An 18,400-nucleotide genomic window follows, 5' to 3' on the forward strand; every position below is an offset into this window, starting at 1 on the left:
CAGCAGGCTGCTCCCAGGGGTGGGGACCCAGAAGTGGTGCTGCAGCTGCACCCGCTTAGCTCGCGTTCAACCTGCTGCCTGCGCGCACACGTGATCCTCTCCCTACAAGCGCTGCACCTTGCAGAGATCCCGGGCACAGAGGCGTCGAGGACAGCGGCAGCTATTTAAATCACTACGTGGCTTAAAAGGAATTCATTTTATAAAGTCAACAAAAATGATCATGTCAAAAGCTGAAAGAGACCACCCTGCACACGCGTGTGCACGCACACTCTATAAACCATAGACTGACCTAATCCACGCATATCAGCATAAATCCCTACTGAGAGTAACAGCAAATAGGATTGAAACACATTTAAAATACAATTGTCCATGCTTAAGTGTGAATATTTCAGGGCAGTAGAGGAGGTTGATGGTTAAACACACACATCAGACCTACAGGAACACAGACGTGTTCCCTGATGTGACACACTGGGGCTGTTTACCCAGTGACGTGGTAAGGATCCTACAAGATGGAACTAACAGTGTGAGTTTGGCTCTTCACAACTATCTTTAAAAGAAATACTTTTCCTATTTATTTATATTGCATAAAAATATAAAATATAGTGTTTGTACCTCAAAACCAAGAAGGCAAACAACCCAATAAAAATACTAAAAGATGAGCACATGGATATGCTTAGCATTGTTAGTCACCAGGGAAATGCACACTAAAGCCACAGGACACTCCAGGACACACACACTGGTGTGTCTACACCCGGCCCCCTCAACACCCACCAGCGTGTCTAAACCCACCTCCACAACACCCACCAGTGTGTCTACACTGAACCCTGGGGTGCTTAACCACTGAGCCACATCCCCAGACCTTTGTAATCATTTTTTTTTTGAGACAAGTTCTCATTAAATTACTCAGGGCCTCACTAAGTTGCTGAAGCTGGAATTCAACTTGTGATCCTCCTGCCTTAGTGTCTGGGATTACAGGCGTACGCCACCACACCCAGCTCAGAAACTGCATTTCAGACAAAAAAATATCATAAGTTGAATCAATAGAATCACTTAGCTACAAGTTTCCTGTCATCAGTATTTAATATGTATGTTGCATATTTGTCCCCCTAAATTATACGTGTGTGTGTGAGTGCACGTATGTGTGTGTGCGTGAGCTGTCATTATTGCAACATTTTTACAATAATTGTAAAGTTGCAGGGAAACTGACAAACATTAGAAAATCAGCTTATAAAGTGTCGGTGTTAGAAAACAGATCTATAAAGATAGAGATACACTGTAACATGAATCCAAAGCCACACTCTGTGAAGACTGGGAGGAAATGTCATATACACACACACACACACATATATATATATATATATATATATATATATATATATGTATATATTTTAATTGTAGATGGACACAATACCTTTATTTTATTTGCTTATTTTTATGTGGTACAGGGGAACGAACCCAGTGCCTCATGCATACTAGGCAAGTGCTATACCACTGAGCCACCACCCCATTCCAGGAAACATCACTTAATGCTCTGACAAGAAGCAGAGCCAGCAGGCAGTAGTGGGAGTGGGGTCCAGCCCTAGAGAGGCCCCCTCAGTGGAGCCCAGGCTGGGATCTTGGGTGTCTCGTGCTCACCCCTGCCCGTCGGTGGTAGGGAGGTGCATAGGCTGTTTGGACCCACTGAACTAGAACGCTGGTATGAGTCACAATCCGTACATAGCACCTTTATTCCAGCCCTCGACCACATCCTCTCTGACATCTAAAGCCACTCAAGAGACAAGGCGTTGGAAAAGTCCTTTTCAGCATGCAGGCACTTGGGCGTGCATTTCAGGGTGGCAGAGCGGTGGCTGCTAAGTGCAGACTCTGTGGGCATGGCCCCTCTGCCACACCAGTGCACTCTGAAGCAGCTTGGGGAATGTGACTTCCCAGTGCAGAACACCAACCTCGGCCCTGGGTCTGCAGTGCCCTTGGTGGCCTCTGAGCTCCTTTGAAGCACATTAAACTTAGGATATTAGTACTGGCTGCCTCTGAGACCCCTGAGGCCAGGAACTGGTCTTGTTTATCTCTAAGCTCAGCACATGGCACCTGGCTCGTAGTAAGTGTGCCATCTGCGTGTGGAAAACACATGGCACAAATCCTCTCACACCAGATTTTCCAAGCTGGCTCATGGACCTGGGCTTTCCCATTGCCTAGAAACTTGTCGGAGACTAGCACCTCCAGTCCTGCCCAGACCTATGGAACCAAAGCCTACGTTTTCACCAGACCCAGGGGGATGCATGTACCCATGCAGGTTTGAGAAGCACTGTCCCAAAGTGATGCAGGGTCAACTAGACCTTACCAGGTTAACGGTTGTTCCTGGCAGTCCTGGCTTCCTGAGCAGAGCTTAGATAATGAGGTCTGAGGGAGGCGTGGAGCAGATGGTGATACATGGATTGCTGTGCACACCTGAGGCCACCCCACCGTGCACCAGCTACAGGACTCTGGGGAGTGCAGCTGCAGGCTTCCATTGCCAACCTGGACATGGGAGGTTGGTCCCATGTCCAGTGATATCCTGCATTTGTGCTGGGAGCCATTAGCCAAGTAAGTATGACAATTTCCTTGCCAGCGTACCCCATGTTGCAGTGACATTGAATGTACTTAACCTTGCTCAAGGACCAAGGCAGATTAGGGTGTTCCCGGTTTTAAGATAATCTTGTTTAGGGCGTTCCCAGTTTAGGTTCCAGGTTTAAGGTTTAAGATTATTCCTGCTGGGAATAGGGCGTATCCTGCTGCCTGAGTTCCCCTTGAGTTCTCACGGGATTCAGACAGTATATTTTGGAGATAGAAGCCCAGTGGAGGTGGATTTGGGAGAGAACGCGGATTTGGGCAGAGAACGTGGATTTCCCCAGAACGTGTTTGTAGACGGCTGGTGTGAGTTCGGGAATAAAGAGTTGCTGTTTGAATCTACAAGCTGTGTGGTGGCTCGTGATTGTGTGCCCAGCCAGACTGCGGCATTTGTGCCCAGCCAGACTGCGGCATTTGGTGGCCCGTACGGGGAACTTCTGAAGCTTGGAGGTAAGTGAAATTGCTTGCCCCTGAGGAAGAGCGAAAGAATGGGTGACCAATTCAAAAAACAATGTGTTATTGTTTTGATTTATCTTGTTTTTGTTTCAAGCTGCCTATCCCTAGAAATTTCTCAGGCAAACTGGAAAAAATGGTTGACTAAAGGTTTGAAGTTTGTCGGCCCTGAGGAAGAGAAAATTGATACAACGATTTTTTATTCCGTTTTTGTTTCATTCAGTTTCGGTTTTGTTTTGTGCTATCTTATTGGGTTGCGTTATCTTTATAGTAGATTAGAAATTAGTAAAAAACAAACCGAAAAGATGTTAAGTAAATTGTTAGAGGTTCAGACCATGGAGAAAGACATTTTAGATCAAACAAAAGAGAAGGTCTCTCGAGCTAGTCAGACAGAGGAAGAAAATTTAAAGGAAAAGGGGTTGTTAGGAAAAAGGCCACAACAGGAGGCTTTTAGTAACTCCGTTTTATCACAAGAGGGCGTAATTCAACCAACAGCCCCACCGATGGAGACAGCTGAGTGGCCCTCAAACCCCGTAGTTGATAAATGGGATCCTGAGACAGGACCTCAAAGATTAGCATGCCCTGTACTTGAACAGGCAGGAGGGCAGCGAATTCACCGTGCTTTAGATTTTAAAACAGTGAAGCAGTTGAAGGAGGCTGTAACAACATACGGGCCACAAGCTCCCTTCACGGTAAGCATGGTCGAGTCCATTACTAACTTGGACATGACGCCAGCAGATTGGGCTAGCATGTGTAAATCTGTACTAAATGGAGGACAATATTTGTTATGGAAGGTTGCCAATGAGGAATTTTGCACGGAGACAGCTAGGCGAAATGCAGCAGCCGGTTACCCTCAAAGAAATCTAGATATGTTGTTAGGAAAAGGACCTTATGAGGGTCAACGGCAACAAATTGAATATGATCCTGCTATATATGCACAAATTGCTGCAGACGCAGTTAGGGCATGGAAGACTTTACAAGGACATGGAGATTTACAAGGTCAGCTATCTAAGGTAATACAGAGAGCTAATGAACCTTACGCTGACTTTGTAGATAGGCTAATTCAAACGGCTGCCAAAATTTTTGGGGATACAGAACAAGCAATGCCATTAATAAAACAACTGGCTTATGACCAAGCAAATCGTTGCTGCAGAGAGGTTATTAGACCATGGAGACATGAAGATTTAAACACATATATTAAATTATGTAGAGATATTAATGAACAAGGGCAAGTCTTGGCAGCTGCAGTACAACAGGCTTTAGATGCCAGGCCAAAAACATGCTATGATTGTGAACAAACAGGACATTTTAAAAGGAATTGCCCCATAGGAGGAGGGTTTAACAAAAGTAGGTATCAAAGGAATAGAATACCAGGTATTTGCCCACGATGCCGTAGAGGGAGACATTGGGCTAATGAATGCCGTTCTCAAACCACCATAGAAGGTACTCCCTTATCAAAAAACGGACAAAGACCAGGTATTTATCCAAGATATCGTGGAGAAAGGCATCAGGCTCCATTGCCAAAAAACGGACAGGGGGGCCCAATGCTCCGGGGCCCACAACCACAAATATACGGGGCAGTGGAGGATCCCAGCAAGACCATCAGGGTAGTGCCCAGGACACATTGTCCATTAAATCCCTCATCAGACAAACCCGAGGGAGCGCAGGGTTGGACATCTGTGCCTCTGCCAGAGCAGTATTAACTCCAGAGATGGGAGTTCAAATCATTCCCACAGGAGTAAAAGGACCTCTTCCCCAAGGAACAGTAGGCTTATTACTGGGACGTAGTTCATCTACATTAAAAGGACTTATGATAAGTCCTGGGGTAATTGATCCCGATTATGTAGGTGAAATAAAAATTATAGCTAGTTCTCCAAGAGGTATATCAGTAATTTCACCTGGAGATAGAATAGCACAGTTGTTAATAATACCCAGCCTACATAATAAATTTCCTAGTCATAGTGTAGAAAGAGGTTCCAGGGGATTAGGCTCCACAGGTGTAGATTGGGCTATGTTGTCTTTAAATTTAGATTCTCGCCCAATGCTAAAACTAAATATTCAAGGTCATGAGTTTAATGGGCTACTGGACACAGGAGCTGACCTTAGCATCATATCTCGTCAAGAATGGCCAAAACATTGGCCATTACAACAAGCCACTCAAACGCTTCGAGGCCTAGGAGTGGCGACTAATCCCCATAGAAGTTCTATGATATTAGATTGGAAGGATCCTGAAGGATGTGAAGGAACTATACAGCCATATGTATTGGATCATCTTCCTATAAATTTATGGGGACGAGATGTCCTAGATCAATTAGGTTTGATGTTAACAAATAACATCAATCCTAATGCGCCCACTACTAGGGCTAGACAGGGCTTTAGGAAAGAAAAAAGATTAGGAAAACAAGGGCAAGGTATAGCAGCACCAGTACAAATAGATCAAGGAACAGACAGACATGGGTTGGATTTTCAGAAAGGGCCACTGAGACAATCAAAATTACTTGGAAATCAGAAAGACCAGTGTGGGTTCCTCAGTGGCCCCTGACCAAAGAAAAGATACAAGTAGCCCATGATCTGGTCAAACAACAATTAGTGGAAGGACATATACAACCTTCCATATCTCCCCATAATACTCCCATTTTTGTCATCAAAAAGAAATCTGGTAAATGGAGATTGTTGCAAGATTTAAGAGCCATTAATAATGAGATGGTTATTATGGGACCTGCTCAATCAGGGATTCCTCAATTGTCTGCTTTGCCAAAAACCTGGCATGTTTTAGCTATAGATATTAAAGATTGTTTTTTTTCAATTCCAATTCATCCCGAGGATAGTCCACGTTTTGCATTTACTATCCCTGCATTAAATCATGAAGGTCCTGATCAGAGATATGAATGGAAAGTACTCCCTCAAGGGATGGCTAACAGTCCAACTATGTGTCAAATATATGTTAACAAAGCAATCCAGCCACTTAGAAATCAAAATCCTGAACTACAAATATTTCACTATATGGATGATGTATTATTGGCACATAAAGATAAAAACATATTGCTGGAATGTTATGCCACACTTACAAACTTATTAAAAAATTATAATCTAGAGATAGCAATAGATAAAGTACAATTGAATTTTCCAATTAATTATTTAGGAGTTCTACTATCCTCAACCATGGTCCGTCCACCAAAAATTCAAATACGAGTAGATCAACTCAAATCACTTAACGACTTTCAAAAGTTATTGGGAGACATAAATTGGATAAGGCCTTATCTAGGTATACCAACAGGAGAATTGGGACCTTTATTTGATATTCTAAAAGGTCCATCAGATCCAAATTCACCCCGCATGTTAACTCCTAAAGCAAGAAAGGCATTAAAAATTATTGAAACATATATGGAAAACATACATTTGGATAGAATTGATATAAGTTTGCCTTTATTATTTATTGTACTACCAACAAAAAATATTCCTACAGGAGTATTTTGGCAAGAAGGTCCATTATTGTGGATACATTTATCTTATTCTCCTAACACGATTCTTACTAGGTATCCTGAGGCTGTAGGACAATTAATACTCAAAGGAATAAAAGCAGCGAAGGGAGTGTTTGGAATTTCTCCCAATAAAATTATTACTCCATATACTATGGATCAAATTGATGAGTTAGCTAATGAGTTAAATACTTGGGCAATAATCATGTGTAAATCTAATGTTTCATTTGATAATCATTTACCATCTAATCCTTTGTTGTCTTTTTGGTCTAAGCATCCTGTAGTTTTTCCTAAAATGACAAGAAAAACACCTATCATGAATGCTCCAAATATATTCACTGATGGGTCAAATAATGGTACAGCAGCAGTAGTTACCCCTGATCAAACTTTTACATTTTTAGTACCCAAACAATCAGCTCAAAAGGTAGAGCTTAATGCAGTTTTACAAGCTTTTGTGATGTTTAAAGATTCTGTATTTAATTTATTTTCTGATAGTCAGTATGTAGTTAATGCTATAGTATCTCTTGAAGATGCTGGTAGGATTTCCCCTTCTTCTACTGTTTTCTCTTTGTTTTCCACTATACAAAGTCTAATCTGGGACAGAAAAGATCCATTCTTTATAGGACATATTAGGGCACATACAGGATTGCCTGGAGCCCTTAGTTTAGGCAATGATTTAGCAGATAAAACTACACATGACATACATATTTTCTCTACATTTGAAGAAGCTACAAATTTTCATAAAAGGTTTCATGTTAATGCTAATACTTTACAAAAGCGTTTTAAAATAACTAAGGAACAAGCCAGACATATAATAAAACAATGTCAAAATTGTGTGACATTTTTACCACAAGTTAATCTTGGAGTCAATCCTAGAGGACTGATACCTAACCATATTTGGCAGATGGACGTCACACACTTGCCAGAATTTGGAAAATTAAAATATTTACACGTTACAGTCGATACTTCTTCTGGATTTTTGATGGGCTCCCTTCATGCCGGAGAAAAAACTAAAGATGTTATAGCTCATTGCTTACAAAATTTTGCCACTGTGGGTGTTCCTAAACAGTTAAAAACCGATAATGGTCCTGGCTATACCTCTACCTCTTTTAAACAATTTTGCTCATCATTTGGTATTACTCATATAACAGGAATCCCATACAATCCACAGGGACAAGGCATAGTTGAAAGAGCTCATCAAACTATTAAAACATACTTATTAAAGCAAAAAGAGGGAATTGGAAGGGGGTATATATCCCCCAAAGATAAACTTAAAATAACGCTTTTTACTCTAAACTTTTTAAATTTGGATTCATCAGGACTTAGTGCTGCGGAAAGGCATATGTATCCAAAAAATGTACATAAGCCTAAAGTACTTTGGAAAGATATTCTAACAGGACAATGGAAAGGTCCTGACCCAGTGATTGTCTGGAGTCGGGGGTCTGTTTGTGTTTTTCCACAGGGAGAACAGCAGCCCATTTGGATTCCAGAGAGATTAACTAAAACAGTTTCTACAGATCGAAAAGAAGATGATTTGACTCAAATCCATAACAGCTGATATCCAGAGCTCCAGCTTGGCCATTCTTACATCTGCGACAGTGATTAACCAGGATGCTTTTTTCAATAGCTATTTTATTATTGCATTTTTCTACATCATAAGGTTCTATTTTTATTTTTTGAGCTCATACAAACCTAGGTTAATGTTTTTCTGATCAGTTTTATTTTTTGACTGTGGAGTTTTTAAACATTGCAATGGAGATTTCACCTAGGTAAAGCTACAAGGCCTTTACTATTTTCTTATGTGTTGTACGTTTGTGTACACTCTTGTGTTTTGTGTTGTATGTCTGTATGTGCGTATGTCCATATTTCTTATATGAGGAGCGCTCATGAAAAAATGGATCCAAATTATTATTATTATTTTTTATTCACGTGATTTAAATGGTTTAATTTAAATTATGTAAACAGCTGTTAAGGATTGTTTTTAAAGGTGGTTAACAGATCTGTTTGTTTACTAATTTAAATTAGGTAAAAAGCTGTTAAGCATTGTTTTTAAAGTAGGTTAACAGATCTGTTTGTTTACTTTCACCTTTCCTTTTCATTATATTTAATAATTCTTTTCAGGATAATGTCTTTTTAGCATCATTGCCAGAATTCCTATCTCCATCCCAGTGCCGGTGAAGAACTCAACAAGTAATGCTCAATCAAAGAGTCAACTTACTTTGGGAGGAGACAGATTTTGGGGAGGAAATGGACATATTGATAGATTCCTCTGCTTTGAACTGCTTGCAGAACTTGCCTGGACTATGTAACTATCGTTTGGTGCAGCGAATTGTGGTAATGCTGGCATATCTTTGCTGATGGTGTCACTGGTGATGCAATTTTTATTTCCTTGCCAGCGCACCCCATGTTAATTGTGGTAGTGCTGACATATCTTTGCTGATGGTGTCACCAGTGATGCAATTTTTCCCAAGGAGCCGTCAATTGGCTTGGTGTCGTGGCATTTCTGTATCCTCCTCCCTTCTGCTAGTGATGGTCTAAAATTTGGGGGCCAATGGCTTATGCTGGACCGGTAGTCAGTGACGGGTATGATCCAATTGCAGTGGTATCAACCTAAGACAGGAGGCTGACGCCTAAAGGTCAGTTTTCCGATGATGGGTAAGAACCATATGTTGAATTGGACAACCTACCAGGCACGGTCCATAAGCCACATTAACCTCACTCCCCCACTGGCACCAAGGCCAAATTTGGGGGCCAACAGAGGTGAGGCAAAGAACCTCACCCCCCCACTGGTGCATAGACCTATCCACAAGTATGGCTGTATGCTGGACCGGTAGTCAGTGACGGGTATGATTCAATTGCAGTGGTATCAACCTAAGACAGGAGGCTGACGCCTAAAGGTCAGTTTTCCGATGACGGGTAAGAACCATATGTTGAATTGGACAACCTACCAGGCACGGTCCTTAAGCCACATTGCTTGTTGTTTAATTAATCAGAAGGGGGGAGATGCTGGGAGCCATTAGCCAAGTAAGTATGACAATTTCCTTGCCAGCGTACCCCATGTTGCAGTGACATTGAATGTACTTAACCTTGCTCAAGGACCAAGGCAGATTAGGGTGTTCCCGGTTTTAAGATAATCTTGTTTAGGGCGTTCCCAGTTTAGGTTCCAGGTTTAAGGTTTAAGATTATTCCTGCTGGGAATAGGGCGTATCCTGCTGCCTGAGTTCCCCTTGAGTTCTCACGGGATTCAGACAGTATATTTTGGAGATAGAAGCCCAGTGGAGGTGGATTTGGGAGAGAACGCGGATTTGGGCAGAGAACGTGGATTTCCCCAGAACGTGTTTGTAGACGGCTGGTGTGAGTTCGGGAATAAAGAGTTGCTGTTTGAATCTACAAGCTGTGTGGTGGCTCGTGATTGTGTGCCCAGCCAGACTGCGGCATTTGTGCCCAGCCAGACTGCGGCACATTTGGATAATTAAATACCAGACACGCCCTCTCCACTGCGGCGTCTGCCGACACCACCCTGCCACAGCCACCACGCCAGTTCTATCAGAGGCTGAACCGTGAGTCCGACCCATAACCTGTAGGTCTGCATGTTTGTTTGCAACTTGTGTCATTCCAAAGTGCATTTTGTTTTTACATGCAGACACATGCACACACACAGGTTCAAATTTAGAATGAAACCTGAGTACCTTCTAGTATCTCCAGTTGAGCTCCACAATGTGACCTCCTCATGTGTATTGATCTGGAATTATTCAATTCTTTTGCTAGTCTACTTTAGAATTTCGAGCTGGATGTAGAGCTTCTCTTAGGGACCCTGAGCCATGTGTTTGCACCCTATTTTCCTTACAGTGATGCAAGTTCTGTGGCCACACAGCTCTTGTCTGGCATTGTGGTGTGGAATTCTCCACATCCTAAATGCCGACCCTGGAGAATGTTTAGGTCAACATTCACAGAGATGGCTGTTCCCCATCCTTCATCCAGAGGGGAGAATGCAGTCAGGTGGAAACATGGTCCCAAATACTCAGATTCCCACTCCTGGCTCATTTAAGGTACATGCTGCCTCCAGCATTGTGGACCCTCTGGGAACAGGAATCTGCTTCCCACACTTGGCCACAAGCAGTCCCCTGAGCCCTCCCAGCTGTGGGACTCGAAAGAACTCATCCAGGGTGAGATGTGGAGCTGAGACCAGGTGACTGCCGTCTTTAGAAGCAAGTCAGGAAGAGAACCATAGGACCCGAACAGCACCAGCAGGGAATTCCTAGATCATCTCTGAATGCCTTGGTCTGTGACATGGCCTCTTATCCATTGAAGAGTTTTGCACAGTATCTTGAGCATAAGAGGTATTTAGTGCATGTTTATTAGGTTCAAAATCTCTGGAATATTTTATTTGGATTGGCATTTACATCTTATGCTTGGTGTCACTAGCCAATTGCTTCATTAATATTAAACAACAGTAATAAAAAATCATGCCATATTTTGAGACTTGACTTCAAAGGTGAGAGCAGGTGACGATGAAATCCTGGATTTATCAAGGACGAAACCAGAGAACCGATTTTTAAATACTGAAAATATTGATGGAAATTTTATTTATATTTTTAGAACCAGCATTTTAAAATGGAAGGATGATCCCAGATTTTCTGACCACTGAATTCATCTAAATAGGCCTAAAATCCCATGCCCAGTGAGCATGGTGGCTCAGAGGTGGCTCACTGTGCTGTGTCACAGTGTGGATGGCACTGGAAGTCTCTGTACTTAGTCCTGCTGCTCTGCGCCAGGGAGAAGAGTAAGTCCCAACTGATGATCTAATGTCACATGAAACCCAGGGCACAGTTTTGCCCCTGCCCTTCAGGCTCTTCTTAGAAGAAGTCATCTCCTTTGCAGATGCCCGTCGAAGACCTTGCTCCGTGTTCACCTTCCCTGAAGTTCCTCGGGGCTGCATCTCTTCTCCTCAGTGGCTCTGAGCTACTTGTGAAGTACTTTTCCATCTCTCAGGGTTTCCATTCTGAGGCTGAGCTGAAGCCGTGAGTGACCTTGCCCTTCCCCTCCGAGGGTGAAGACTTCGTCCCACCCTTCCCCAGCCTGGCACATCAGAGAGGCACTGGGAGGGCAGATGCCAGGGGAAATGGGCATCAGCTTCAAAGCCAGCCCCGAATCTCTGGCCTTCCCTTGCTTCCTGAACCCCAGCTGTGGAAGGGCCTGGGTGCTACTCTGCAGGGAGACCAAGCCCAGGGCCCAGCGTGCACAGTGGCTCCCACGCTGGACAACCCCAGGACAGGGGCCGAGCTCACAGATACTTGCCTGACACTTGAAAGCATTTATCAAACTGGTATGTCACGGACACACAGGGACAGTGTTGAAGACTATCCCTGTGTGCCCGCGACATACCAGTTCTACAAACACAGGATCACTGCTCACCTCCCCCACGGTGGTGTCTCATGCCATGAGACTCCACCAATGAGAGGGCTGCAGGTCTGACTCTGCAGACGCTGCAGGCACCAAGCCCCTTGCAGCATCTACTCCGTGGAAAAGATCCACAGTCTGAGCTCAGGGAATTTACAACAGGAAGGACCTCAGGGGCAACGGAGCGGACCCTCCTCCCATAGACGAAGCTCCTTTGCAGGCCTTGGTCTCTTGGCTCTGTGGAAGAGCCCAACTCCAATCAAAACCATGTTGTTCTTTGCCCGAAGGTGACTGGCATGAAGCAAATTCTGGGTTTCAAACATGACACAGCCCAAGCTAGGGAAATGCATGGTGAAGCGAACCAGAAGGAGGCACATCTGGGCTATAGATTTTATCCTGCAACTTATTTCTCTGTGCGGATTTTGAGCAAATCTCTTCATGCTTCTAACACGGAGCTGCCTCAGTAGACAAGAGTCTAAATGACGATTCCTGGCCACGGGAGGCCTGGTGCATCCAGGCAGGACTCGGGCAGGACTCCTTTCTGTGGAAAAGGCTGGGGCTGTGCTGGTGGCTCCCTACTGCCTGCTCGGTATGTGCAGAGGATGTGGGGTAGGTTGCAATATTCCCCTGGGCACTGACATCTTTCTTGAGTTTCTTATGCTTCCTTTACACAGCTGTAAAGTCAGGCCAACTGGCTGGTCACAGAGCAATTTCCAACATGCACAATTACGTTAATTTTGAGCAAGCCTGATGGGAGGAGTCCCGGGTTTGGACAACGTCAGTGGAGCTGGAGGCACACATGCTTCTTAGATCCATGAAGACACAATCTTTTTTTTTTTTTAAGTGAAATTGAACTCTGGAGAATTAAATGTGACTTACGTTTACAGGCAGAGTGTTTATATCTCTCCTTCAGCAACTGACGTGCCGATGTCTTGAAGCGTCTGATCCGAATGCACCTCGACACTGGTGGGCAGCAGCAGTGCTTTCTCCACCAGCCCTTCCCCATCGGCCTTGCCCCGTGAGGTCGCCCAGCCAGCTGCCACATGGGCGCTGCTTCTGGCTCACCTGCAACCGCAGACGTGTGAAATCTTACATTGCCCACGTATTCTCGAAGATTCGTTTTTAGCCATTTCAGCATATATATGCTTATCCTGAAAAGAAAACGCAAGGTGATGGTTGCTTTGTCTTTGAAACATCTTTTTGAAAAAATGCCCTACCCAGATACCCTGTCTCAGCAGAGCCCATAGTCCTGGAGGAGGCATAGACTGGGCACAGAGAAAGGCTTGGAGGGGCACCTGCCAGCTCCATACTTGGTGCCAGGGTCCACACAGTGCAACCATCACACGGCCCCAGACTACATTTCTCAGAGGGTCAGCCCCACTCAGAGACAGGAGTGGACCTTTGTGAAGTCAGGAGCAGGTCAGCTGAGACTTGGGAAAGGATATTTGTGGGTCATGAATCAGAAGAGCTGGTCAGCCTAGTGGGTCCCTTAAAGCTCACAGATAATTTCTTTCACAAAGCAGATCAAATTAAAAGTGATAGTAGGGATAAGCAACATCAAATAGCAAGATCTCTTGGTATCCTGCCAGATCTCACGGTGGATACAGGTAGGAAACTCCAGGAGAGGCCCACTCAGGCCCACCTCCCACCTGGCCAGGCCTGCTCTGCTGGACCAGCCCCGGAGGAAGACCTGCAGTGGCCTGGAACTGAGAGAGTGCTAGACGATTGGCAGCTCAGGAATGGCAACCAGCTTTCCGACAGGAGCATGTGCACCAAATCCAGTGGTCGGTTGTCAGTGGGCAGAGGGTGGGGCAGGTCCCCAATGGAAACAGTGCCCGAGGGTGTAGGAGGAGCTCTCCTGGTTGCCACAGCCCGTAGCCCCCCACTTCCTTCTCTCTCTCTCTGTCTCTCTCTCTCTCTCTCTCTCTCTCTCTGCTTCACTTTCTTTTCTTTCCTTTTTTTAAAACTCTATTCTTAGTTAAAGTACCCAATGTCTCTGTTAAGTATGGCAGAGAACTGTGATTTAGAAACACTGCACAGTCTCCCTGGTGTTCCAACAGGGCGGCTGCCCCGTAGCTGGGCTTCCATTTGGCTCCATCAGAAAGTGGGAAGGCCCACATGGATGGTAGTCGTCACATTACTGGTGGAGGGACCAGCCGGTCTTTGTCTTTTGACACCTCTCACAACCTGGCCAGAAGCCAGGGGCCATCAGGCCTGTGTAGTTTTACTTTATCCACGGATCAATATCAAAAAGTAAGGGTAGGCAAGGCCCTTCGGAGTCTTAGATGTTTTGAATGCTTCTCATACCAGTTAAAAGATGATTTTTATCAGTGACCTCTGTGGACTAACTCTGCAGTAAACAGGAAAATATTCAGCCACCATGAATTATGTAATATTTGAAATTGTCTAGACAGTGTTCAGAGGGCAGCAGATGGTGCGTATTCTTGGAGAAGCAATTTAGCAATCGGATTCTGAGCAGGGTGTCTCCACATCCCCCTGCCACGACCCCTCCATCCCCTCCCTTCTCCTTTGGCTCCCAAACCCCGTGATCCCGAGACACAGAAGGATTTATGTGGAGTCGGCATGCTTTCCCCTTTCCACTGATTTAGCAATGTGCTCCGAGTTGGCTCATTTGTGGCATTTCTCTGTCTTCCTGATGCTGGGGTAAGGTTTTAATAGAAGCGTCGAGCACACAGCAGGCAGAACTAGTGACTGCACGGTTTCTGCCCTGGTGCCCCTACCTGCAGCAAGGGGAGCAAGGAGCGGGAGCCCCTGAGATGGCCCTCAATCTTCAGAGGGGGCTTTACTCCCTCCAGGGTGGAAAACAGGCTGCATCCTGAGACTGTCTTGAGCACATGTCCTTGGGGGGACAGTGAAAGTGAGGCGGGAGAAAGGCAGACCGGATAGCTCCGTCCTCACTTGCAGAGACCCCTGGCCAGAGCTGAGGAGGGAGAGACATGGAGACCATGGGCAGCTGAACTTTCCTCCTGGTGAAAACAAAGCAAAATGAAAGTGAAGTCTGGTGAAGCTAAAAGGAAACATGAAACGCGGATTGGAGAGCTTTGGCAGCAGGGAGGAGCGCACATCCAGAATGGCGTGTGGTAGGAGGCCCTCAGAGGGCCAAGCACAGAAAGCGAAGGGAGACCGGGACCCTTTGTGCTGGGTGGTCAGGGGTCACCATGTGGGAGGTGGAACTTGAGCTGATCCTTGAGGGCCAAGTCTGGAAGACAGAGGGGAAGAGGACCCAGGCAGAGGAATACCCCTCCAACAGGGCAGACCGGAAATCCTGTTGGGGTAGCCGCAGGCAGGCTGGTAGAGGATGAAAGAGCACTGGGTGGAGGCGGGTGCTGCTGGGAGTCAGGCTTGGGGTGTGGGTGCCGATATGTGCCTCGTGAGCTTGGCCCTCCTGCCACCTGCGTGGTCTCCAGGGTACGCACCTGGGCAGTGCACCTGCTGCCAGGGCCGTTGGGGGAGTTTCTGGCTCTCCCAAGGGCGTCTCAATTGGGCTCCCCTAGAAGAGGTCTGAGACAGGATTTGTCCATCTGGAAGGTCAGAAAACAACAAGCACAGGGTAGGGCAGCCAATAAAGCAGGAAGGATCTGCGGGGACACATGGCCATATCAGGGCCACGTGCTTGGTGACAGCAGGCAGGGAAGACCATGCATCTTCAGAGGAGCCAGACACCTAGCACAGCGTCGGGCCCAGGAGACCTGATGAGTTCTGAGGGCTGAATGAGGACCGTGGTCAGCAGAGCAGGTTGCCTCTAGTTGTTCTTTCCAATGGGATGTTTCCTGTTGTCTTTTCTTTCAGACTGGATCTCCAGGGACCCCCATCTAGATGGGAGGACCTCTGGCACTCCAGGTCAGGCTGCGTGGGAGGCTCCTGCCCTGGGATCTCCTCCCCCGGGTACACCCCTGTGGAAGAGGCTAGTCCCAGGCAGGACTGGCGGGAGGAGAAGAGCAGGGGTCCCCTCCTGGGATCTCACCCTCCCTACACGGGCAAGAAAGGAGACTGACAGGAGAAGATGCCACAGCAGCTCAGTGAGGAAAGCATTTGGGGACACGATTGGAAAACGAAGCCTTGGAATAGCTATTTCTTGGAAAGTCTTTGGAAGAAATGTAACGACGATTTATCAATTCCAGGGACAGTTGACTTTGGTTCACCACCTGCTCTTTCTCCACTGGGAAGAAACTCAGTGTTTTCTGGAAAAAAAGAATGGAATTGATGCTGACATGGTTTGAGAAATGGAGAAGGTACTAAACAAGGCTTGTTTCTCTCATTTCTATGTCCCTTTTAAAAGGATGTGTGCTATTCAATTAGTAAATTCAATTAAAATTGATTGAGAGCCCCCAGACATTGTGGGATTGGGTTTCTTCTGCAGCCTTCTCACCTTTCATTGCTTGGAAATCACCCACTGCAGGGCGGCTGAACCAGAAACATTAGCAGGTCTTGATGTGATTGTCTGAGGGAGCAAGCACAGCAGCTTTCCTCGGGGGCCTGGAAGAGACAGCCTCACCTCCCTGACCAGCAGGGCAGACCTCCCTCTCTCTCTTCTTTCTTTGAACCCTGGACTCAGACAGGAATGGTGACTCGCCAGTCCAAGGGCTACGTCCTCATGTGCATCTAAGAGGACCATATATGCTTATTGAGACTCCGATTCAGCCAAGGTGTTTCTGTGGGATAGAATGAGGAGGCAGAGAAGGGATGGAAGGTGCAAGGGTGAGCTCTAGTCCTCTGGTTTGGGTTTAGACAGACCACTGCCCTCGCACGTTCACCAGCACAGCTCCAAGTTACCTGTGCAGCTCACAAACGAATTGACGTTGCTGACTCAGAATAGAAATTCAGAGAGAATATGAAAAGATATAAGTGTACATGTATACATATATATATATGTATATGTATATACACACACACAACTTATATTTTACTAGTTTTCAATATAACTTAGGGGATATGCTTAAAAATGGATATCTCCTAAAGGACTTCATACTTTGTACTACTAGCCAGCAAAACACCCTGAAAGTTGTTTTATTTCCCCCCTATATTGAGGGGCTGTAAAAGAAAGAATGCAGACTTGAATCTTCTGGAGTCCGAGCAGAGACTCCATGGGTCATTGAGTACAGTGATCAATGGTCTGTATTTCTTGCCAAAAAATAACACGAGCTCAAATTCCTTTGAATTTGAGCTCCATTTTTTTTTATGGTAATCTCCCTCTACACTCAAACACCTCCCAGCTGTTGAGCGGAGCGTTTCTTTAAGCTGCTTTTACTGATGCTCACTGGGTCCTGAGGTTCTAGGCCACCCACCGGCCCTGCTCCAAAGGCTCTAGGGGAGGAGGCAACGGGTCACTTAGCAGGCCTTCTCCCTGGGGTCACTGCTCCTCCACCTGGTTCTGTCCTGCTTCCCGGCAGTTTGGGCCTCTGTTCCTGTCTGGGTGATTACAACTCTGGACAGGACACGGACCCTCTTAACTACGGCAGCCTGTTTACCTGGCTGCGACTTTCTGCTTTCTGCTTAGTAACTTCCAGAAGGAGCGCTTCTTAGATCCCTCCAGACAACCTCTCCTGCCCCCGGTGTTTGGGCCATGGTCCTCTCTCCTCCGTGTTCACAGGCCCGCCCTGCCTGTCCTCTTGTGCCCAGGTGACTGCCCCTCTACAACTTGCATTCCTACCCCATGAGTCTCCAGGAATGCATGCTGTCCTCTCCCAGTCTTCCTGCCTGACCACAGAGCAGCCGACTGCGGGGGCTCTGTGAAGGGGAATGGAGTCAGCAGGTGCCGTGTGTGGTCAAAAGTCCCCTCATGCGTGTTCATGCAACGGGGCTTCCAGGCCCAAAGCTTCCAAGCGAGGTTTGGCAGATCAATAAACGTGTGTCAAACAGGCAGAGCCTTCCAGGCAGAAAGCAGCACACCCAGAAATGCCAGCTGTGGAGGACTTGTGAGCCAACCTCGAGCAAGGTGGGTGCAGAGGGGAGGGCAGAAATTGCATTGCCCAGAGCTCCCCAGAGGTGCCTGCAGGAGACTCCCTGGTTCTCTGGGGGCACTACTGAGAGGAGTCTCCAGGCAAGTTCTCAATCTGGAGGCTCCCAGGTGAGCCTCTGTGGATTAGCGCCACATCTCCTGGAGGGACTTTTCTTTCCCCAGGGCTGGCCAGGGAACCCAGGTTCCGGTGCACACCAGAGAGTGCTCCACCACTGAGCCACACCCCAGCTCCCCGAGGAGCTTTCTAGCAATGGGCCTTCCCAGATCCCTGCTTCTGATCCGGTAGGTCTGGTGCCGGACTCCCCCTGTCACTCAACAGACAGCACTGGTGAGGCACATAGGCCAACTGGCTTTCCCACGTCAGGGAGGCGGGGAGCAGGGTTAGGGGTGCCACCCAGTGCCGTGTGCTCATGAGGGGAGAATGCAGAAGCGATCGCTCCTGCCCCCTCACTTCCCTGGCACCGTCCTTGGCAGCCATAGGACC

General features: G+C 46.4%; 1 long non-coding RNA gene across 1 annotated transcript; it reads left to right on the forward strand.

Moving 5' to 3' along the window:
• The first annotated feature begins 14,586 nt into the window (after positions 1-14,586).
• LOC124099741 (uncharacterized) lies at positions 14,587-16,288 on the forward strand. Its single transcript, XR_009227853.1, has 2 exons — positions 14,587-15,037; positions 15,747-16,288. It is a non-coding gene; the product is annotated as an uncharacterized LOC124099741 (long non-coding RNA).
• The last annotated feature ends 2,112 nt before the right edge of the window (positions 16,289-18,400 follow it).

This window comes from Marmota monax, unplaced genomic scaffold (assembly GCF_021218885.2).
Source record: "Marmota monax isolate L192 unplaced genomic scaffold, Marmota_monax_Labrador192_F-V1.1 WCK01_AAM20220418_F8-fsc00026, whole genome shotgun sequence".
NCBI classification, from domain to species: domain Eukaryota; kingdom Metazoa; phylum Chordata; class Mammalia; order Rodentia; family Sciuridae; genus Marmota; species Marmota monax.